Source organism: Ursus maritimus, unplaced genomic scaffold (assembly GCF_017311325.1).
Source record: "Ursus maritimus isolate PB19 unplaced genomic scaffold, ASM1731132v1 scaffold_17, whole genome shotgun sequence".
NCBI lineage: Eukaryota > Metazoa > Chordata > Mammalia > Carnivora > Ursidae > Ursus > Ursus maritimus.
Genome location: NW_024424119.1, coordinates 19,034,577 through 19,060,444, shown reverse-complemented (window position 1 = coordinate 19,060,444; position 25,868 = coordinate 19,034,577).

Below are 25,868 nucleotides of genomic sequence, written 5' to 3'. Positions count from 1 at the left end.
AGTGCTGGAATTGTTTGATATCTTGACTGTGGTGATACACAAACCTGCACCGGTGATTAAACTGTATGGAATGTAACACACACAAAGACAAAGACACACAAGTGGCTGCAAATGAAACTGGGAAATCTAAAGATCAGTGGCTTCTATCAAGATCAGTCTCTTGGTTGTGATGCTATACTGGAATCTTCCAAAACGTTACCATCAGGGGATACTAGGAAAAGCTGATAAGGGAGGTCTGTACTATTGCCTTACCGTTGCAGGTAAACCTAAGATGATCTCAAAAAGTTGGATTTGGAAAAAAAAAAAAAGTCTTTTGTAATCCACTCCCAATTAAACTTCTCTCGCTTCTCTCATTACCTTTCGATTTAAAGAACCTGTCAGGAATTCAGAGGAGTATTTGATGTTTCCAAATGAGGCTCCTCTGCTATATTCAAATCTCTCCTAGGTTCTTTATGTGATGTATGGTATCTTTCATTACCAATTTAAGTGCTTCCAGATGGACCCAAGGGCTTTAGCTATCTTAGCACCAAGGCCATCGCCTAAATGTGTCCTCCCCGTTGCCCACCATCCATCCATTGAAAGATGAGCTCCAGATTTGCATACCACCCCACATGGCAAACACGTGATTACTTATAATCTAGTCACAAAGGGGCCTATAAGAATCCTTCAGGCCAAAAGGAACACAGAATGACAGCAGATGGCCCCATCCTAAGATGAAGAATTAAAGATGTAAGCAGAATAAACAAGAGAACATAAAAGCTGGTAAGAAGAAAGCCAACCTTCTATTACATTTAGCTAGGCAAGCGCATTGCTCCCTTAAATTCCATTTGAGCCTAGCAACCATGTCAATTATAAGACTGGCTAGAACCTGGTACAACACCATAAAGGGATACTCCCGGGCTGCTGGAGGGCAATTATGTATTGCTCAACCCTCCACCCCCAACAAACAGAGGACAATGACTACCTGTAGTGTTCACAGGACCCAAAACCCTCAGCCCACACATGGAGCTGATTTTGTAGGTGGATGCCTGATAGTCTGTTAGAATCCTACTTGTATTTCTTTAGCAAGGTCAATAGCAGTATCGGGGCAGGCAAGGTACACGTTTAATCCCAGAGTGTTTGCAAATGAAGCCTCAGCGCCTCCAACTTTATTTCTACTAGCTGAACCGTGAGTGCTACTAGTGTGGCATGAGCTGTATTACCATGTTATCTGGATAGCCTCACCCACTGTCCCTAGGCTAGCACTAAGCAAAGAACTAAGGACTTTTGGTTCTAAAATTCCCAAACTCCCTTCTCCCTAAGTTAAGGGGCCCAGCCTAGCTAGTAGGGTTTCACATGGGTCAGGACTAATATGAACACATCATTCATCCAAAATTTTAAGGAGTGTGGAAGTCAGAATACCCAGACAAGAGCTTAGGATAAAAAACAGTTTATAAGCGAGAGAATTTCAAATGGTCAAAAGCCATGGAACCCAAAACAAATAGTAAGCACCAAACAACAGAGTCAGAGATTAAAGTATCAAGAAGAAAAACAAGAATCGGTATAATTTGAAAGAGGCCTTGAACTCTTACCAGGAAAAAAACGTGTCCGACTGAGCTCCCTTCGTGCCTCCAGATGCATTGTGGGTGCGAAGACCAGCTGTTAATATAGGACAAGGATAAGGAGGCAGACAGAGAAAACATGGAAATGATTAAAACCTCCTCAGAACACCTGTGTGCCCTGTGTACTGAGTACACCTGTGCACTCAGCTCCGCTAGTCACTGGGGAGTACCAGACTCAACAGTTTGTAATATAGTCATTTAGAAATTCCAACCACGGTCTCCATCTAAGTTCCACAGGGAGTTCCGAGAAACAGCTAAGGCACAAGGGAAGGAAAAGATTAACAAGGTTTCAACATTTACTCTCCAAATTAGGTGGCCTCTTATAAAGATTCAGTTTTCTTAACAAACCTGCTCTCAAGTCTGAGTGGGAAAGCGAATTCCAAGGAAGTCCCATAAAAAAAAAAAGGTGAGTACACCCTGACCCTACTATATTGCAAGATCAGGTAAACAAAGATTAAACACACACACACACACACACACACACACACACACACACACACACACAAAAACGAGACCTAACTGGAGAAGCTTTGGGAATTCGAATAGGAAGGCTGGCAGTGAGCAGGTTGCAGATGAAATGTTTGGCAGTCATTAACAGCCAGGCTGGCTAAGGAGGCGGGCTGCAGGGCGTTCGTGACAGCAAGCAGCCCTTCAAAGCAGATACGGGTGACCTGAGGCAATGGAAGACGCAGCATTAAAACATTCCTACATTTCTCTCACTGGCTCTTGGGACAGGTACACTTATTCAGAGCAATGATGGTTGGTAAAGTATTTCTATTCCCTGCAGATACAGGTTTAATCAATTGTGGAGTAGATATTCCCCAGACAAGAAGTCTCTTGGAGAGAAATTCAAAGCAATGATATAATTCCATTGGGCACTCATGGAAAAAAAAAATTACTAGTAACCTTATTGTTCCTTTTGGGCAGGTTTGATTCTCCAAGGATATCACCCCATTCAATGAAGAAACTCGTGGCTATTGCCACGGGAGCTGAGGCTGAGTACCAAGCAGCTCAGCTGCAACGAATCCAGCACGGGCGCTCCACGGGAGACAGAGGCAAGGATGTCAGGGATCACCAGTGCAAGAGTGAACAGCAGAGGCAGGCTGACCGAAGCCACCTGGCTCACATTCACATTAGGTGTTGCTTAAACTTAAAGCCACGTCATCATCTAAGGAAAAGAAACAAATGCATTATAAATGAGCTATTTCAATAGTCACTACTTCTTTCTCCTGCAGAAGCCGCTCAAGGGCAGAAGAAAGAGGGCAGCTGTTCCATTTCCTGTTTCTTACCATCTTCACATTCAAGTTCCTCTACCTGACTGGCCAGGTCCTCTGTTCGCCTACTTCCTTCTGCCCCTCCTTCCTTATCCTCACGCACCTGCCCATTCTGTGCCACCATTCTAGTCAGGTAGATAGGAGTAAAGAAAACACAAGTATGGTCTGGTAGTTCTTCCATGTAAAAAAGGATTCTTTATTAAAAAGACCCTTCTTTTATGCAGGGGAAGACATCCAATGGAGGAGTAAAAGAAATCCTAGAAGACAAACAGAGCTGGCCCCTGAAGCCTGAAGGGCTGGGTCAGTCACTGATCTCACAGTCTTTCTCCATTGGCCATTGAAATGGTGCAAAGGGTGCCATCATTCGGATGCGGGAAAGTAGAGAGTAATCCAACATAAAATGTAAATTTTGAAATGCCCTTAAGACAAATGCTGCTGTACACTGTTGGTTCAGCATTTCCCAAAGCATAGTCCGTGGACTGAAATAGGGATCGGTGGTAAAAGAGTCCATGCTTGAATAAATTTGGAGAAGCTAGTTCAGACCAAAGTAAGTGTACATCGGTCTGCAAGATTGTTCACAGACATTGATCTGTGAACATGGACTATAATTTTCCAAAGGTGCGAGGGACAGCTACAGTACAGTAGTACCCCCCATTTCCCATTCCTCTTCAACCATGAAACCCTTCGCTTCACTGAACATCTTTAAGGACTATTGTTTTTTAGAATCCACTTTGGAAGACACTATATTCTGGAGTTAATAAAAATGAACCAAGTCTGTGCTCGTCAAAGACACCACAGGACCACTGCGAAACGAGATCTAATCAAACCTTAAATCATAGTTAAGTGGACTGACCCTCACCAAAGTGGAGATCTGGTAAGCTGCTACCCTGAAGATAAATTAGACTGTACCACAAGAACCAGGCTAAGAAGGAAGTCAAAGTCCACGGAAATTTTCTGGAGAGCCAAAACCGGCAATTATAAGGACAGAACAGGGTGATATGGAGGCAAGAGGAAACCCCACAGGGATTCAGACATGGATGATTTTACATTTACGTGGCTCCAGAGTTCATAAACAAAATGCTAGCCTCTGATTGCCAAAATAATGTGCTACCAGGGCTTCTTAACATGCCAGCTTCATTTGCAGAGTAATGAAAGGAACACTAAGTTAGGAGTCATGAAAACTAGATTTTCAGTTAGCCCAGTGGTCTGCTAGAGCCAGCCTGCCCTAGCTCCGCGAGCGCCAATTATGTGCATCTTGTCCTAGTTCCAAACTGAATAAAGTCACGTTGGTAGCCATGGTAAAAATACTTATGTTACAGAAATTTGATAAACTTTATAGATCAGAGCTTTCTTTCCTACCCTTCTTCCCCCACTGCCCACCACCCTCAACAGAGAGCTGCTTATTAAACATTTACCAGCACACACCACTGGCCACGACCTAGGTTTGTGATATGTGGTTTATCTGGGCTTATCTGTAAAGTTAAATGAATTGTAATAAGTCTTCACTGTTTCAGAGTATGAGGACCCAATTATAAAGTAAAACAAGGTATCAGATTTATACATGATAGCTTGTATTCTTGGTAGTTATTTGTTGGGGGGAATAAAAGACAAATAGCTATTATGAATTGGACAACTTTTAACACACTGTATTTGTAACAGTCACATCTATAAGTTTGATAAATATTAAATATGAGGGAGACAAGTGATATTTATTTGATAAGAGGAAAAGTAGCATTTAACATAACTAAGGTAATTACATATCCTACCCTCTCTCGAAAGTCATGGCTCACAATTTGAGAGCAAGTGGGCTCCCTGGGGATTCCCCAAAAATGTCCCAGCAACAGAATCACTGGAGATTGCTAAAATTCAGCTTCCCATTTCAGGTGCCAGCCCAGAGCAATCTAACACGAATCTCCAAGAACAAGCAAATTTCCCCAATGATTCTTACGTAGGCGCCTGAGAGTAGAGTTTCCCATATCCAGCTGACTGGGATGGTCTTGATCTTTTATTTCCTTTTTATACACATATTCTACAATCCTGAGAGCCTCTTTAATCCACCCTGAATAGATGACATTTGAAAGGTCATTTTTATTTCTGGAGACCCCAGGAAAAAGAATTGAAACACATCAAAAGTAGTGATTATAATAAGGTGAGGAATCTGCCAATGATACCTTAAGGAAAAATGGTTAAAAAGAAAAAAACCCAGGAAGAAATTCTGCTTAAAAAAAAAGAGTTTGGAAAGAAAAAAAAAAAAAAACTGATCAAGAAAGCTCCCTAATTGGTCCTCTTCATTTCTTTCATTCCTTGCTTCAGCTTTGGGAACTAGTCCTTTGCAGTCTTAGATAAAGTTGTTAGAAAAGTATTCTTTGTAACTAGGATGACCTTACAACTTATGGTCCCAACCAAGACCTTGAAAGAGTGAAATGAGGGCCATTAGTAACTCCCCTGGGACATTAGGCAGAAAGGCATAAACTTGGACTGCCTCAAGCAACCTGCAGTCTAATTTCATTTGATAGCTTTCAAAAACCAGAAAATAGCTATTCTGCTCTCCCTCCTAGTTTTTCTAACATTTCTAACCCAGAATCTTAACATGTAAAACAGAATCAAATGTATTTGAAAGGGGCGAGGAGCCCAGACTCCACCTGTTGACTTCGCTTTGCCCCTCCGGATGGTGCTTGAGGCACCTCCAACAGAATCCTAACAATTGGTAGTTTGAAAACTAAGATGACGAGGTTGGCAGCAGAAGATGACCTTTCTAATACTAAGTTTGAGAATTCTTGGATGATTGCATTTTGAATGTAGGACAAAGATGGCAAGGGAAAAACTATTCATAGGCTTATAATCCCCAATTTTCCTACTTTAAAAAAGATATACTAAATACATACAAAATTATTATATTGCAGAGTATAAAAAAATAACTAATACAACCCACCTGCAAGCAACCACTAACAGTTTAGGGAATGTTAGCATTATACTTGCAAGTCCCTCTGTTACTTTCACTTCCCATCTCCATTCTCCCTCTCATCCTCCACCCCCAAAAGTAACTACTATCTGGAATTCATGTGTCATCCCTCCACAATTTGGTGGGTTATCTTTATCTGAGGGCCAGGAAAACACGTGAAGCAGGGGATGAAGACCCCACTAACTCAGGGAAAGACAACTCTGTCCTGCATAGCCCACAATTGGCTGACAAGTCCTTGAGACTATTTTCCTACAACTGTTTGAATTAATGGGTAAAGACCCTGGATTTGGCCATTTCCCAAGCTGATTTGATGTGGTTAATATAGAAATGCCAATTCCGTACAGCTGTGGAGAATGCTGAGGGTTTAGATTGAGGAAATGGGGGAGTCTGGCACCAAAAACCTTGACAAACCAGTGATGGTCACAGTGTTTTATGCCCAGAAATCAACTGCAACAGTCTTTTAAAAGAAAAATGGGCTCATTTAAATCAAAAAGCCAACTGAACTCAGGAGTTAACAAGAGAATACAGTTGGAGAGAGAGAATGCTAGGGTGTGGCCTGGCCCCTTCAGCCCGTTGTTCAGTCAGAAAGTGTTTCCTAAGATTCTGTGTTTTATCTTACACAGTCCTGTTGCTTAGCCTCACACGTTGCTTAAACCTCATTTGAAAGGAAGACAGGCAGGGAATAATTATATCAAGAACAAGGCAGTATGCTATTAAACATCTTTATATCCAAGTGCTAAATTGTGTGCCACAGGCCATTGGAAAACCAGGAAACATTGCCTACCGCCCTGTACCAAGGGAGTGCTTGTGATGCAGAGTGAGTACATACTAAAGACATTTGAAAAGAGAAAGATCAGGTTGGCTGGCAGCAGAGAAATCTTCCTGGCCTAGCAACATTTGAGGCGGGTCTTGAACACAGATTAGGGAAGGAGGAAATGCAGACTTGAAGGCATTCTTATGCTAATAATGAAAACAATTGGCTTTCACTGTGTGCCAGGCACAGTGGTAAGCACACTGTGTGCATCATTTCATAGATTCCTACCAACAAACCTCCTCGGTGTAAGTATGCCCATTTTATAGACAGGAAACTGAGACACAGAGAGATTAAGTAAATTGGCCAAGGTCACACAACGAGGCAGCAGTGGTAATAGTGGTAGTAGTCAGGATTCACACTCGGGATGTTTGACCCAATAGCCAGCATGCCTAGGGAGAGCAACAGCAGGAGAGGGAAGCTCAGACTTGGGAGGAAACATGGTGATTGTCAAGGAGTTAGCAAAGATTGGTCATACTGAAGGGCCAACAGGGTGTTTGGTCAAGTCATTCCTCCGCTAAAATTCCTTAACTATCTTCCCCGTCCGCTGTGCCTTCTACACAGAGATGCTCAAGATTGCTTGTTAAATTTAATTGGCAATATAAGGAAAGGCCCCAGCACGAGAAACTATGGTATAATTGGGATTCTCTGCCTATTATGTCTTCTAGTTTGACTAATATTTTGAAGTTTAACAGGGCATGAACAGGATTATATGGGGGAAAATATCTTCAATACATCAATACAAATTGGGAAAATAGGGATAACACAAGAATGAATGTGTGAGGAGACTTTCAAGAGATGTGAAGTCATCTTTTATTCATCTCTTTATTCAACAAACATTTCCTGATTGGTCATGTTGTATTAGTCCCTGTGCTGGGGCACTGGGAATGTAGATCCCTCTGAAGGGGCAAAGCAAAAGAAAAGAGCTTCCACTATGCTTTATTTTTTTTTTAAAGATTTTATTTATTTATTTGACAGAGATAGAGACAGCCAGCGAGAGAGGGAACACAAGCAGGGGGAGTGGGAGAGGAAGAAGCAGGCTCATAGCAGAGGAGCCTGATGTGGGGCTCGATCCCATAACGCCGGGATCACGCCCTGAGCAGAAGGCAGACGCTTAACAGCTGTGCCACCCAGGCGCCCCCCACTATGCTTTATAACAAAATAGAATTCAATGAGCAGCTGCATCGTTCATTGAACAATGGACATTTATCAACTCCTAATATGTGTTGGATACTCTAAGTGATGACAGATATACATTCCTGTCCTCAAGGGCCTCCAAGGGGAGATTAAACCAGTGAACAAATAATGGCAACACAGCACAATGAGTATCACCTACAAGGAGTTTATAAACTAAAACAAATGTCTGTACCAAAGGAGGATATATGATCCTGTTCTGGTCTGCATCTGTTGAGTACATTCAAAATGAGTCTGGTAAGTTTCCTGTCTTGGTCGACTAAGAAGTTCATCTCCCTGGACTCCAAAGACCAGATCAGGTGACCTGAAAAAACCTTGCATCTCTAGGATTCTAATTTTGCACTCCCACAGCAGCTGAGAAATCAGGGCACACAGGCAAGAAGATGAAAATAAAGGTAACAGAACACCAAGTACCATATGTACCCAGATTTTCTGATTCATAAGCTGGTTAAAGTTCCAATTTCATAATATTAAAAACATGGCTGTCGCTTAATTGCTAAATTCTATAATGTCGGTGGTGGCCCACTAAAAATCACATTTCATTAACCAGAAAATGTGAATTCAAGTAGTTATGTCTCATCAGTTTGTTAGAAAATATAAAATTTAAAAAAAAAACCTCAGTAACTCAATTGCATTATTTAAAAGAACAATTCCAAATGAAATTGGAATGATCACATAGAGGAAGGATTACAATAGCAAAGACAATTTTTTCATTAAAATTACTAAAAGAACCTGATCTTAGGATATAACTTACTAGCTTCTGTGATGTTATGCCACTAACTCACTCTTTCTGGGTCTCGGTTTTCTCATCTGTAAAACAAAAGAGGTTGGCAACAAGTTCCATCTGCATCCCGTGATATTATGAAAACCTAGCACTTTAGAATCATAGTTGAGAGATGGCAAATATTTTGGCCTCCAATGATACCTGCAAGGGATTGGTATTTATGAGCTGCCTAGAAAATGGAGAAAGATTCTGATGCCCAGTCCAAGCTCAGAGGAAAGAGCCAAGAACTTTAACACTATCTGGATGGGGCAAGTGGAATGAAGGGCATACAGAGTCATTTTTCTAATTGAAACTCACATTTTTTTAAAACTAGAAAAATTGAACCCAGAGAGGTTTAGTGACAATGAATAATCACAGAACAAATTAGTGGATAACACAAATTCTAAGTTGAATTTTTATTACTTATCACCTGTATTCTTTTTTTAAAAAATTGACAATTATTGTATCATCTTTCATCTTGTTTCCAAAGAAGTTAAAGTGGCTTACGAAGGTGCACATAGTGCAGGGAGATCAATGAATACAAAAATAAGACAAAAGGAAATCTATACTTCATTTTATCATACTCAGTACTGTCAAATTAATTTATCCAGAGCATTCATTTTATATTCCTACTCTTCTCAGTGATTCCCTAAAGTCCTTCATTATTTTTCCTCAACTGCCCTTCCAAACCTGTATTCCAATTGCACTGTTCTACAATTCCCCACACATCCGACAGCACATCCCCATTACGGAACATCTGGCCAGCCTGCAAGTTATCTCCCCTTAGCGAGGCACTTCCAGATCTTCCCGTGCAAGCTATGTTTGTGACTTCACTCTCCTTGCTGTGGTTCATGAGACTGACATAATGTAGGGTAAGAATATTACCTTTGCTGTCTTTTATTTATTTATATATTTATTCATTCATTCATTCATTCATTCAAGAGCATGCTTGAGTGGGAGGGAGGGGGAGCAGAGGGAGACCAAGAATCTTAAGCAGGCTCCACACCCAGAGCAGAGCCCAATGCGGGGCTCGATCTCACAAATCATGACCTGAGCCAAAATCATGAGTCCTTCGCTTAACTGACTGAGCCACCCAGGTGCCCCTCTTTGCTGTCTTCTAAGTAAAGAGTTGGGAGTGGCTATAGTCCACTGTGTGAATGGAGAAGCAAAGAAAGCAAGTCTATAGAGAGAAAAAATGAAGCAGAAGTTAAAGAACTTCGAGTTCCTGATTGATTCCCAGCCTTGACACCAATCTCTCCCCGAGGCCTGGCTCCATGTCTGCCATTGAGTTCCCCCAAAACACCCCTGAAACCTTACATTAATTTTCCCCTCTCTTAAGTTTGCTCTAGTTAATTATTCTGCATCCCTACCCGTGTCTTTGCCTTACCTACATCCTCCCTTCAAGTCGCTGTTCAAGGTCACTTCCTCCAGAAAGCTCTTTCTAATCCCCCCAGACAGAAATAATGCCTTAATCCTATAAATTCCTACAGTACTGCATTTATATATTTCTGATGACATATCTGCCTTATACCTTCATGATTATGCATCCTATTTTTTTATCATAATTTCTAAGCTTCTTGTGAAGAAGGATCCATGCCTCACCCATTACTGTAATCCCCATATACCAAACACAGTAGAAGTGAGTAGTCATCAACCTTTGTTAAAAGAATGGATGAACAAATGGACACCTTTTATTCATTCTCTACTGTTCTGCAAATCCCTAAACCTCTCTTCTTCAGGCTGGTATTACAGAAGTGGAGATTTGATCAGCCAATTTATCCAGTTAATGTGAGCAATGTAGACAGACAAATAGGATAATTGTGACCCAAAAATCTACTCCAGGGCCAGAATGATGCCGTTTGGTTGTCAATATTGATCACGTTTAATTAGAAAATTGCCAGATCTCTGCTGTTCTTAGCGCTGTGTGGGCATCACCTAAAAGCAAAGGGATGACAAGCTGTTCCGAGCATCTGCAGACTTTATGTAATAAACATGTTTTCATTTAAGAAAATTTGTGCCTGTTTCTGAGTAGGATCAGAGCCCTTTAGAATTGCATAGCTTTTCCCCATACAAACTTTCTTCAGTGGTTAAGAAGAGAGAACTATTAATGTGTAATTCTTAGAATTATTAAAGTAATGTTAATTTATTTTAATTCATACCATATAAATGAATACTTGCAGAGCCGATGCAGAATATGGTTAAAAATCAAGATTGGGGTTTAAGAAATAATCACTGCAGGAACAGACTGAAGTCACCTGAGGTGCATTGTGACTATGTGAAGTAGGTTATTAACCTGTCAGGTACCTGTGTCCCTTCCAAACACCTCTTTGGTCTTTCATGACATATCAGAGCCCTTTCCAGATGAAAGCATAGCTATAATCACTATGTTTTATGCCATACACTCAGTTTCTCATATAGCAGCTTACTTTCATGGTGTGACATGCTATCGGATCTGTCTATATCTATGTTAATCTCCCATCAGTACTAGTTAACAGAGAGTTAGAGCAGCAAGAATGCAAGTGTTCACTTTGCCAGTACCCAGAATTTGAAATGGTCACTCAGCAGTAACCAATTTGCTCATCTTGGCGTTCAAGCTTAAGCATGTTGCATTTGCATGCACTAACTGGTTTATTTAACCTTAAGTGTTTATTTACTGAGTTTAAACTCACTCCATTGCTATTACCAAAAATAAACCAAGAATTAAGACTTTTAATATCTATGGCATTTTCTTATCTGCACTTATCAACCTTAGTTGGGTATGCTTAAATCCACGCTTTGAAAAGGCATATTGGAAAAGCATCATTCACTATTTCTAACATAAACAATTGATTGTCATAGCTTCTATAATTTCAAAATCTCTTTAAATCTGAAAAGAAAAAGTCTTATAAGATTGGTGAGAAAGATCTGAAGGGAGAATCCTTCCTTTACTTGAAAAATTTCTTTTAGCTAGCTAGGATAGAAAGTGGAAGACATAGCCACAAAGAAAATTTTTAGAAATCACCATTAATAATACTTTCCTGAAATAACTAAGGTTAAAATTTTGTTTTATATTCTTCTTTCATCTTACCTTGCATAGATATACATGTAAGTGTGATTAAAATTGAGATTTTAAAATTAAAATGATACCATACCATTTATACTGTCTTGTAATATGCTGTTTTCACTTGACAGCGTAGCATAAATATTTATCTGATCCAGAGGTAGGCAAATTTTTCTGTAAAGGTCAGAAAGTAAATATTTTAGGCTTTTGGGCCAGTGTTTGTCACAACTATTTGACTCTGCTGTTACAGCAAGAAAGCAATATGTAAATATGTACAATATGTAAATGATGGTATGTAAATGAATAGGCATGACAGCATTCCAACAAAACTTTATTTACAAAAACAGGTAGTAGACAATTGTGTTCATGGATTGAAAGAGTCAACATAGTAAAGATCTCAATGCTCCCTAAGTCAATATACAGGTTTAACATAACTCCCATCATAGTCCCAGCATAATTTTTTGTAGCTATAGACAAAATTATTCAAAATTATATGAAGAGGCAAAGAACCAGAAGAGCTAAAACAATTTTCAGAGAAGACTATAGTGGGAAGAATCATTCTGTCCAATTTTAAGACATGTTTTATAGCTGTAGAAATCAAAACCAGGGGCGCCTGGGTGGCACAGCGGTTAAGCATCTGCCTTCAGCTCAGGGCGTGATCCCGGCGTTATGGGATCGAGCCCCACATCAGGCTCCTCCTCTATGAGCCAGCTTTTTCCTCTCCCACTCCCCCTGCTGTGTTCCCTCTCTCACTGGCTGTCTCTATCTCTGTCTAATAAATAAATAAAATCTTTAAAAAAAAAAAAAAAAAGAAAAAAGAAATAAAAACCATGTGGTAGTGCAAACTATATATCTGGCAAAAATCTCACATGATTAGATACTACAGATCTAACAGAACAGCTAAAATAAAAAAATAATAATAGCAATACCAAATGCTGGCAAGAATGCAGAGCAACTGGATGTCTCTTTTCTTTTTTTTTTTAAGATTTTATTTATTTATTTGACAGAGAGAAAGACAGCCAGACAGTGAGGGAACACAAGCAGGGGGAGCAGAAGAGGAAGAAGCAGACTCCCAGCGGAGGAGCCTGACGTGGGGCTCAACCCCAGAACACTGGGACCAAGCCCTGAACGGAAGGCAGACGCTTAACGACTAAGCCACCCAGGCGCCCCAGAGCAACTGGGTCTCTTATACATTGTTCAGGGGATTATAAAATGGTATAGGCACTTAGCAGTTAGTTAAACACATAAACATACACTTACCATCTGACCTATCAATCACATTTCTAAGCATTTATCTCAGAGAAATAAAAACTTATGTCCACACAAAAATGTACACACAAATGGTCACAGCAGTTTTATTTGTAACAGTCAAAAAGAGGATATAACCATGAAGTCTTTCAATGGGTGAATGGTTTAACAAAATGTGATATATCCATATCATAGAACATTATTCAGCACTAAAAAAGAACTGAACTACTGATACATGTAAAATTTAGATGCATCCAAGGACCTGATGCTGAGTTAAAAAAAAAAAAGTCCATTTCAAAAGTTATGAACATTCAGTTATGTAACATTCCCCAAAATGACAAAATTGCAGAGATGGAGAGCAAGGTTTGAAAATGGTAAGGGAGAAGGGGTGGGTATGACTATAAAAGAATAGCACAGGGGATTTCTTTAGATAATGGCATAGTTCTATATCTCAACTATGGTCACGATTATAGGAATCTACACACACTGTACTAATAATGTCAATTCTCAGTTTTGACACTGTACTATAGTTATATGTAAGCTGTAACCAGCGAAGGATATCAGGTGAAGGATACACAGGGCTTCGCTGTACTATCTTTGCAACTTCCTATGAATCCATAGTTACTGCAAAACGAAAAGCTAAAAAACAAAGCAGCTGGCAGGCTCTTGTCATAATCTGGCTGTAGTTTGCTTCTGAATTTTGTTATAGAATACATTCCCCAGAGCCTCCCCTAGAAGGTAGTAATCACATCAGTGTGCTACCAACCCCCTGTCCCTCCAGAGACGGTCTTATTGTTTGCTTCCTCAAACTATAACAGGCATGATTTTTAAATCTCTGTGGTTTTTATTCCCAAGTATTTTTATTTCATATGACTTTTTTAAAAATTTCAAGTCTCTTCTAAAACTCTTCATGTAGCCTCTGTGCTTTTTCTGCCTTAGCCAAAATACGTTCCTTGACTGTAACTGAATTATAACTAAATTTGGGGAGGTATTTTAATGTTCCTGCTCCTGATCAGACTGCTGTGGCCCCTCCTTGGCAAGGGGTTTGAAACGTGATGTCATTCTTTATCAAAACTCCTTTTTCTATATGAATTTGCTCCTCATGTGTAAGGGTTTATTGCATTTAACACACCACTAAATTTATCTAAGGTAGTCAAGTTATTATAGGTAGAGTGGCTTTTAGGAAAGTCCAGAAAATATGTTTAGTGGCTGAGATTTAAATATATGTAAAACAGAATTTCTTATTTGAGAATTATATTCTGGACCATGAACATTACAACAAGTTGCTAAGGGAGACTATGGAATTGTATGCTGTCTGACCTGGAAATAAGAGGAAAATCTGGAGGATTTACGATATTACAGAGGAAACACATCAGGCTGTAAGCCTGTTACTAACTCACAGAGGGATTCAGTGCTAGCCACTTCACCCCAGAGCCTCTGTTTCCTCCTCTCGGAAGCAAGGCAGGTAGACCAGAAGAAAGATAAACTCCCTACCAGCTTAGAAGTTCTATGATTCTGTGATAAAACTGGTCTATCCCTTTGATACCCAGTGTGAAGCATTGACATTCATCTCAGAAATCTATGATTTACAATCTAATCAGGATCCCTTCCCTTGGACATCAATCTGTGATGTTCCTTTTTTGGTCCAGATACTTTTCACTGTTCTCCATACCTCGTAATATAAGGAGACCCTCTCAGGACTTAAGCTCAGTTGGTTCCCATTGCTATCGCTCCCTGTCACCTAGCTGTCCTCTTCCCATTCCTTGCCTAGTGACTAGTTCTCACTCTTATCTTCTCCAGGCCAGCTCTCTAACCCTATCTAAACCAGTCTTCATAAGGAGAAGGAGGTCCAAGGCAGTGCTCAAAATCTCATTCCCGAATGCCATCCCTACATTTTAACAAAGGCTCCTCCTTTAATTCTAACCTAAAGAAGGACTTTAATTCAAGGAAGGGAGAAAGACAACTAACATTTGTTAAAAAACTACTCTGTGCCACATTAATACATATCACATTCACTTATTATAACTGTCGAAATATATATAGTATTTCCCCCATTTTGTTGAAGTTGAGAAAGCTGATGCTCAGGGAAATTAAATAAATTGCCAAGATCAAGAGGTAGTATCAGCAGAGCTGGGATTCAAACTCCCAGTCCATCTAACTTGAGGGTGGTTCTCTCTCCACCAGACCAGTCATCTTGTGGTCCACAAAGCTCCAGGCCCCTGGGGTATTATCTCAGGGCCCTCCAAGAAGAGAGGATGGGAATCAGGCTCCAGCCCTGTCTTTACTCTGAAGATGTCCAGAACACACATGCCCAGTAGTATTTTTTTTTTTGTAATAATTGCTATTTAATTTGAGGAAAAGAGACTCCACTGATTTAGAAATGTTTGTATAGCACTTGTTAAAAAAACAAATGGCATCCTAACTCAGGGTTTTCCGATGCATAGACACTTGTTCTCATAGACATTTCAGGTCACAGTCTCAGACTGAATAACCACTCTCACCAATCATACATCCGTAGGGACAATCTAAGAAATAACGGAGCCATAGTACATGTTCAACAAATGTAAATCTGTCCCACTCCTCCTGGCTCTATCTAACCTCAGCCACATCACAGATGACTATAGGGTAGCAGACCAGAATCTGGGTTTGGAAAAATTCTACAGCTCCTGTAGATGTACAATTTTAATTTCATGGTAAACTGCTCAAAACTACATTAAATTGTGTATCCACCTTTTCCTGTTTGTTTGTTTTGTTTTTAATTCTCCTGCACCTGCATCTACCCCCTTGTATTCTTTGAGCCAATGGATCGTAATGCGTGAAAATAAAGGTCTACACAGAGAGAATGGAGATGCTACAAGCTGCATGTGTGAGCAAATGATAGATAACCAGATGTATTCCTGGTCACTGTTTTTTGAAACAGAACATTTGGTAACTTTGTAGTCAGAGAAGGGGAAATAACGTCGGAAGTTGGCTACCAGGCTTAGAAGTGTCCAGCATCAGAAAGTCAATGTGTGATCAACAGGTGAGGAAGCCAGAAGAAACAGCAGCAGGAGGAACAGATAAGGAGCAAAAAGCATCAAACAAACAGCCTCAGACTTGAGAGATGGCCTCTGGGTGTTTGCTGGGCTCAAAATTTGCAGCACTGAGTTTGAGTATTTCCGGCCCTTTTTATAATTGTATCATACATCAAAGAAGCCACACAGAAAATGGAGAGCTAGATTGAGTTATTTTCCTGNNNAAGGTACTTACAATTTGTCCAGAGATGGCAGAGGAACAAAGATGAAGACCTCCCATTTCCTACATGGGACTGCTTCACAAAGGTGGAAGATGGCCAATAGTCACCATTGTGATCCATGAATCCTCTGCACAGGCAGTGGACCACTGATGGAACATCCCAAGATTCTTAACTGAGGGTTTTCTTGCCACCTCCATATTTACTGCCAAGACCAGTGCCTCCACAGGAGCATGATATGGTATCTCTGATCTGGAACTAGATCGTGAATGTAGGCATCCTCAGCATAACAAGTGATGCATAAAAGGTATTCTCTGAAGGCTGACACTTTCTGAGAATTGAATTCATTTTTGCATAAAGTAAATTTGAAATGCCTAAGGGACTGTCCCATGGAAATATTAGTATTCAGTGGGACACTACTGAAGATATTGGTTCAAGTCCAAACGAGAGAGGCAGGCTTCTGCACGTGGGAAGGACTGGAAATGGAGATGAGCCATTAGTCGACTGTGCATTTAGGGGCCAGAATACCCTATTCTGAAGACTGAGCATCACACTGCATGTCTTTAACCTTATCGTTCATAATGTTTTGATCACTGGTTGGCCAGTGACCCAACTTATGGATTACATTTATTCTGTATATTTCATAATAAAAACTTAAGTCACTGGGCCCACTGTGAGGAAAAGGAAACCTGTTAAATGACTTATTTCCCTGGTTAAGTGCCTATAGGCCCTCCCCCACATTCCAGACCTGAAACTTTTGCTCTAGTAATTGCTTCAGTGTCTACCATTCTCCATCAACAGATGTGCTAGTGGTTTGGGTCACAGCCTCTTCTCTTCTTTTTGGCTTGCAAAGAAGAAAAAACGTACATTTTAGATTTCAATTATGAGCTTTCCTGGTTGACCCTGCTGGCTCTGAAACCATAAAATGATCCCTCTCTGTGTTTCATATTTCTCCTTTTAAAAAGAACAAGTGAAATTCAATTGGTAGGAACACATGATGAAGAAAATTGGAGTGGAAACTGAAATTGCCTTAAACACCAGATGCCAAAAGAACAAACCTGGATAGTAATCTAACTTTTAAATATATTGTGTGCTTTCTAGCAAAGAAAACAGGAGAAAGAAAACAGGCAACATTAATGTCTCATAATGTCTACCCACTTAAAAACGTTAAATTCTAATGGGGTTGAGGTAGGGGAATAAGAGAAATAAAAATACAGCTAATATCATTTGAATTCCTACTGTGTGCTGGGTACCTTGATATATATGTTAAATATTATTTCATTGTCTCTAGCCTGCTCAGGAAAACATTGACAGTCTGGGTGGAATGTAAGTCTGTCTCAATTTGAGCTGTAGGACTTTTTAGTTGCCCACAACAAAAGCCTTTTTATCATTCTTTTATTTTTTTTAAAGATTTTTATTTATTTAATTATTTGACAGAGAGAGAGAGCACAAGCAGGGGGAGGGTGAGAAGGAAGGGGAGAAGCAGACTCCCCGCTGAGCAGGGAGCCCGATGCAGGGCTCAATCCCAGGACCCTGGGATCATGAACTGAGCCGAAGGCAGACGCTTAATGATTGAGCCATCTAGGAACCCCTTTATCATTCTTTAAAAAAAAAAAAAGAAAGAAACAGAAATTCTGTTAAAGATAGTGTGTCAGGAGTCCCCAAGACTACCCCGTTTGGAGATTCACCTACAAGGATTCATGGGATTCAGATATAGTTGTACTAATGGGTAAGATTTATTACGGCAAAATGTAAAGATAAATGGCTAGATCATAAGGGGAAAATGTGCCAGCAGAGTCTGGAAAAATCCATACACATATTTCCTAATGTTCTGTCCCTCCCTGGGTGGCTCATTCTGTTATGCATCTGACTCTTAATTTCGGGCTTAAGTCATGATCTCAGGGTCCTGGCATCAAGCCCCATGGTGGACTCTGTGCTCAGAGTGGAGTCTGCTTGAGATTCTCTCTCTTCCTTTCCCTCTGCCAGTCCCCCTGCTCATGCTCATGCTCTCTCTCACTCTTTCTCTCTCAAATAAATAAAGAAATAAAATCTTAAAAAAAAAAGAAATATACTGGTTAGACTGGTTCATATCCATTAGAAATATTGAACCTAATTAGGCTCAGATTGAACCTAAGCAGAATTAAAGTAAAACATTTAAACTTAACCAAATGAACCAGATCTGCTGGTTTCACAATCATTTAAGTTAAGTTCCCAAATGGTGCTAAACACCTCATGAGCAGCTTTAAATGCAGTGCTGGGCAACAGAACTTTCTATGAGAGCAGAAATGTTCTTGGGGTACAATATAGTCGCTACTCACCAAATATTACTGAGCACTTGAAACATGGCTAGTGCAACTAAGGAAATACATTTTTATTTATTTTATTTATATTTCATTTAAGTTTATTTAAATAGTTATACGTGGCTAGTGACTTTCTTTATTGGAAACACATATTTAAATAGTCTTGTTCCCTTGTTTTTATTCTTCTTATGGGAGCTTCTTTCAAAATGTGTTGATAGATCATTTGATTTGGAGACGCTGTTTGTGTGTGTGTGTGTGTGTGTGTGTGTGTGTGTGTGTGTGTACATCTTTGTCTTTGGGAAGTGTCAGCAGCACCATTTACAAATATACATACCTAACTATCAGAAAGAGATTCCAGTACGACTTTCGATCATCCTAACTTACTTCACCTGTCATCTCTTCAGATTTGTAACTTAACTCGTTAGAACTCTGTAAGCAAACCTCATTCTCTAAGTGGAGAGGGCAAGTAAAACCTCTTGAGCATCCATTTTCTTGAAGTCTCACTCAATAAATTAATTTTTCTTCAAAAACAAAAAAGAGGAAGAGGTAGTAGTGGTGAATGGTAATGTCCAGCAGAATCTAGACTGTGTATGAATAATGGGTCAAGTTATAGTTTATTAGCAAACAGGATGGAATATTTTCTATTTTTCTGTAAGAATTCATATTGTTGTAAAACTACAGATTCATCAGGACACCATGTGAATTTTAAAAATAAACCAGTACTGATATGCTGACACATTAGGCTAGGTTATGATGAGTAAGCTTCAAGGAGTGACATTCATTAGTTCATTAACTTCATAACATGTTCTGCATGTCTCCAGTGCACAAGGCACTGTGCTAAGTACAACGGATGGTATAAAGATAACTCCCTGACCTCCAATAACTCTGATCAAGACCTGGCACCGGGAGTGGATGAATCTGTAAAGAGAAATGTCAACACAGCATATTCCTGACTGAATTTTCCAATCATTTCACTTTTACATACAGTTTTGCTTATGACTATATCCAAAGAGGTTACAATCAGAAAATTTTCAGTGACATAGCCACCGTGTTCATCCTTCCACCCTAAAAATAGATGCAACTAAATGCAATAGAGTATCCTGGAAACAAAATGTTAGTGGAAAAACTGACAAAATCTAATTAAAGCCTGAAGTTCAGTTAATAGGAATTAGTTTCTTCACTTTGACAAATATATCACAGTAATGTTAGTGTTAGGGGAAACTGAATGAAGAATGAATGAAGAATGAAGAATGCTAGGAATTCTCTGTACTATTGTCTCAGTCTGCTCAGGATGCTATAACAAAAATACCGTAGACTGGGTGTCTTAAACAATGAAGTATGATTCTCACAATTCTGGAGCCTGGCAAGGCCAAAATCAAGGTGCCAGCAGGTCTGGTATCTGGTGAGGACCCACTTCCACATTCATAGCCATTTTTTCACTATCTCCTCACATGGTGGAAAAGGTGAGGAAACTCTTAGGGACTCTTTTATAAGGGTGTACATCTAGTCACTTCCCAAAGGCCCCATCTCTAAATACTATCACATTGGGGATTAGGTTTCAACCAATGAATCTGGGATGTCACGTTTACTCACTCTCTAGCAACTAACTTTGCAATTTTCCTGTAAATCCAGAATTATCCAAAAATTATATGTGTATTCAAAATAGATAAGGAAGAATAAGAAGAAATGTCTAAAGCCCCTTAGAATTCTCTGAGTTATATGACAATCAGCTAGCTGGGACTCGAGGCTGCCTTTCTGCTAGAAGGAGAGGCTGGACATGACCTCAACTACCCCCAAGGTCTGCAATAAATGCTATCAGCAACTGGCACTAAAGCCCAGACTATTTGGCAGTTTATCTCAATCTAGGTCTCCAGTGACAAGGCAACTCTCACACTTGCTTCATAAAAATGTATAGCAAGGGAGGGTGGGGCCCTTCTTAAATTCTATCCCCAGGATATGGCTATCTGTGCCCAGACATACCCTTTTGAGAAGACAGGAGATCAATGCATCTTTTCACCCTTCTTTCCATGGATTCTAGGCTAAACAGTGTTCATACAAGCCCAGTTCATGAATTACTCTATGAAAATGCCATCACTGGGGTTCCTGGGTGGCTCAGTTAGTTAAGCATCCGACTCTTGGTTTCCACTGAGGTCATGATCTCATGGGTTGTGAGACTGAGTTCCACATCTGGCTCTGAGCTCACTGGGGAGTCTGCTGGAAGATTCTCTCCCTCTGCCCCTCCCCCTCCTCGCACGTTCTCTCTCTGTCTCTCCCTCTCTCTAAAATAAATAAGTGGATCTTTTAAAAAAAAAGAAAATGCCAGCATACTTTATTTTTGATTTTCCTTTTTGAACATTTCAATTTACTTCACTAACAGAAAAAGAAAGGTTTAAATAGCCCACCCATACTGAAAGTGGACAGTCAAAGGAAGGGGGTGCTGAAGGGACGGAGCAAGGAACTGAATAGAACATAGACTCGAATGTGGCAAAGCTAAATCTGAAAGTATAGATCAACCAGTTAGTGTTTTAAGTAAAAACCCACAGCTCAGCTCATCCTCAATGGGGAAAAACTGAGAGTTCTTCCTCTATGGTCAGGAACAAGACAAGCATGTCCACTCTCATAACCGTTATTTAACATAGTACTGTAAATACCAGCCTTAGCACTCAGACAACAAAAAGAAATAAAAGGCATCCAAATTGGCAAGGAAGAAGTCAAATTTTCCCTCTTCGCAGACAACATGATATTCTATGTAGAAAACCTGAAAGACTCCACCAAAAATTGTTAGAACTGATACAGGAATTCAAAACCAGTCTTTAAATGGTCTTCTAACTTCAATGTACGCAGGATTTGTGCAAACAAGTATTTTGAGTATAAATATTTAAATTTGCTTATTCAAAAAGCACTAATTTATATAAATCAAAAACTTCAACTAGGTAAACTCACTAATTTGAAAGACCTAGATGTATTTTTTGTAAGCAAATATTAGAATTATGGATAGAAAAATCCCATTGACCTGCATGCATAAACTTAGCGGTTAGGGTAAAGTCACTTTAAATACAGAAAAATTCAAAATTTTGGAAAATGTTGGTAGAAATTTCCTGCTTTCTTCAGACATGAATCTGTACCCTTAACAAGGAACGTAGCTTGTCTTCGCAATTTCAAAGGCAGCTGGAAGTTTTTACACATTGGTATAGGCAAGCCTATGCAAGACCTTCTCACATTGTGAACAGGTTTTTAAATAATGTGTGAAAATTCTGAGGTTGTAATAGACTTAGTAGTCTCACATGACAAAATAAGAGAAGAAAAATCAATTCCCACCCTAAGAATGAAAGAGTGCTCCTGCAGGGGCAATATACCAATTGAGCGAAAAACTTCAAATTTGGGCATCAGACTTTGTAGAATAGATTTATATCCTCTGCGAAAATACTGGGTTCAGAGTTTCTTCAAATAGTTTTACAGGCAAAAATCAGTAAACTTCTTTAGAGCAGGGGGGCAGAAAATAGGAAAAAGCAGTTAAAAGCAAAGCTCTGCTTGTTTCTTCTTCTTTTCTGGCCCATATGGCTTTCCACGGCTCCTGATTTTTCTCAATCCTCTTCAAATCTGGAAGGCTCCGCCGTTTTCTTGATGATCTATAGTAACAAAGCATTTTCAGCCTGCCTCAGAGGAAGTAGAGGTTCTCCTCCGGCCTGGTAGGGAAACTCCACTACAGCCTAAATTATCCTCTGATTACAAGTAAAAGCGCTTACCAAAACACAGAAAGCAGCTACCTGAGGACTCTGAAAAGCACGCAAAAGGTGCTGGATTGAGGAGAATGTCAGAAGTTGGAAAAGAAAACCAGCTTTTCTGTGGTTGCTCAACTGCGACTGAGCAGTAATTCAGGTGGCTAAACTTCAGTAGAAACAGTATTTCTGGCCAGAGGAATGGGATACAGAGCCTGGCAGATTGGAGAAGGGGGGGGGGGTGGAATTTGAGAAAGGTGACACCTAAAGCAGGGGATACCCTTATTCTGAAGAATCACTCTCAGGCTCCCCTCTGAGCCTACATGTGTGAGAGAGACCTAAAATAGCAAGGCATAGGCTCTAAGAACAGAGCTAGGATCCCAACCACATCTCAAATCACAGGACATCTGAGAGGCACATGTGCAGAACAGGCCCAAAGCATGAGAGCAAAGAACTGGATGGGAAGCACCTTGCACAGAAGGTGAAAGAAAACTAAGATAAACAGATTGATAACTTGCTAAAACAACAACAACCGCAAAAACAATCAACATTCTCTAGAACAAGGAACATTACTAGGGATCAAGAGGTACATTGCAAATAATAAAAGAAAATGTAACGACCCTAGATATCTATGCATGTTTTTTATTCAAAAAACATGAAGCAAAACCTGACAGAAGAGAAATAGAAAAAACCCAGTTTCATTTGGAGCCTTCAGCATTCTTTTCTCAGCAGTCAATAGCACAAGTTGACAGAAAAATCAATGAGCATATACAAGACCTGAACAAGATTATCAACTAATTTGATGTAATTGACATTTATAGAATACTCCCAACAACAGCAGAATATACATTATCGTCAAGTCCACAAGCAACATTCACCAAAACAGAGTATATATCCTGATCCAACAAACAAACCCCAGCATATTTAAAAGGAGTGAAACCTCACAAATAGGTGTTTTCTAACTACAATGGAATTAAACTAGAAATCAATAGCAGAAAGATAGAGATCCCCAAATACAGAAAAATTAAACCCACTTCTAAGTAATCCACAGGTCAAAAACAAAGTTACAAGGGAAATTAGGAAACATTTTGAATCAAATAAAAAGTAAAATTCAATGTCAAAATATGTGGGATGCAGTTAAAGCTGTGCTTCAAGGAAGATTTATAATATGAAATACTTCTTTTAAAAAAAAAGAAAGACCTCAAACCAATTATCTACGATTTCTCCATAAGAACTAGAAAATGGCAATAATTTAAACCTAGAGCAAGAAGACAGAAGGAAATAATAGAGTAGAAATCAATGAAATTGGAAAGAGAAAAGTTTAGTAATAAATACAAGCAAAAGCTGGCTTTTGAAAAAAAAATCAATAATATTGATAAACCTCTAGCCAGAAACAGACACACAACTGACTAATATAAAGAATAAAAGAGAAGACCTCACAAAGGCTCCCACAGATATTAAAAAGATAAGAAAATATTACAAATAGCTTTTATATGTGCATGAATTAACCAATTTATATGAAACGGGCAAATGCCTTGAAAGACACAAACTACTAATGGTCACTCAAATAATAAAAAAGATAATCTGAAAAAGATAGCCCTGTATTAAAGAAATTGAATTCATACTTAAAAACTTGGCAACACAAAAAGCTCCAAGTCAAATGGCTTCACTTTAGTATAAATACTTAATAAAGTATGTCAAGTATTTAAAGAAGAAATAATACTGATTACATATAAACGCTTCCAGAAAATAAGAGAACACTTGCCAATTAGTTTATGGGACCAGCATCGCACTGATAGCACAGTTACAAGAAAACTATAGACCAATATCCCTCATGAAATGGCTGAAAAATATTCAGTAAAATATTAGCAAATCAAATCCAGCAATATATAGAAAAACAGTATATCATGACCACATGGAATTTACCCCAGAAATGCTAGGTTGGTTTTAACACTCGAAAATTAATATAATTCACCATTTCAGTAGACTAAAGGACAAAACAAATCATAACCAAGCTGGTTGGCTTTTTAAAAAGTAATGATAACAACTCTAATACTAACTTACTATAGAGATCTCCACCATCTAGTTTATAGAAGTGTCAAACACATTGTCAAACACACAGTGATTTGTTTATTTAAAATCTCATTGGCTTTGGGGATAAATAAATGATCAAAGAATGCATCTTAGAGGTGTCATAGACAAATTCTCCTCCTACTTAGCAGTTTTATCTTATTTCTGGTCTCTCTTCTTCCCCGTATTGGCATTTCTCATTCCCGGCCCCGAAACAGAAGTGATGGAGCATCTGCATTATTATGATCGCTTCCTGAATGGGCAACACTTTCTGGAGCCCATTTTGCATGCTTGCTTGACCTTCAGCTAAATACTAGCTAAATACTAGTATCTCTCCAACTCTAAGTGAAGGCATTTCACTATTCAAGCTTCCCCTCTTCAGAAAAGATAAGAAAATGCTTGAGATTGTCTCACTTTGTGGGTTGAGCTGTCATGCCAGTATACGGGTCCTGGTCCTGTGAATGCCAACTACATGGAGCTCTGTTGTGGCTCACTGCCTGAGGGAGCTGGCCAGGCTGGCCTCAGCGCCGGCACCCACACCCTGCCGCCCCGGTGGCTTGGACAGGTGCAACAACCATCCAGACCGTGCCCAGGAATGCAGGATGGGGAGCACCGCCCCTTATTCATAAGTGTTCTACTTTTCTCACTTGCATTTTCCTCATGGACCACAACATTGTACATTTTAAAATACAGGGATATTTGGAAATTTTATTCTCAAAACAGGATGTCTTAAATCAGACTTTTAAATAAATTTTTGATTTAGGACATCATGTTCTTATGACTTTTGATCAATAGATGCTCCAAAATTCTTTGGAGAGAAAAAGAACATGTTTATCCGAATGAAATTTATATCCTCATTATGTATAAATCATTCACAGTTTATACAGTCAGTAAACTTTCTACAGGAGAATAACATATGTACACTGGCACCTTAAATTTCTAGAAAAATTGTTTCCTTTTGAGATTTTACTGTAGGAGGCTTTGAGATTATAGGAAATAGCTTTTGCTGAATCTAATCATCTCTCCCAGCCTACACATACCTATCCCCTGTCCCTATGCCCAGAAAAACTTAAACTCTGAGTCTGCTTTAGGGAACACCTTCCTGATATCACCCCTCCTTATACACATCACCGGAGCACTGTCCAAGGGGTGTGTTCCCATTTGATACTAAATTTCATAAGGGCAGCAAATACATCTGTTTCATTTACTGTTATTTTCACTACCTAGCACAGTGCCTGAGATATACAAGGGAACCAAGAGTAAATAAATATACTTGGATGGATGAAAAACTAAGTGTGCTATTGCCACCAAGGAAAAACTACCCCCAAATTACATTTACGAGGAAGTAAAAACATCCAGTAAGCTGGAGGATATTGTTTACCTTCCTTGAGAAAACAGCATTTTTTTCATAAGAAGAAATATTTTTTGGAAAAATATTTTCAACCCAAATTGTTATGGAATATTATGTATCTACTGAAAAAATTGAAGTAAGTATGTGACTAGATATCCAGGATATGTTTTTAATGCAAAATAGATAATTTTGAAATTTAGACATCATATGTAATTTGATCCTATTTTTGTTTCAAAAAATATAAATGCACACAGACACACATAATAGGATTTTACAAGGAGTTGTTCATTTTCTACTTTCTAC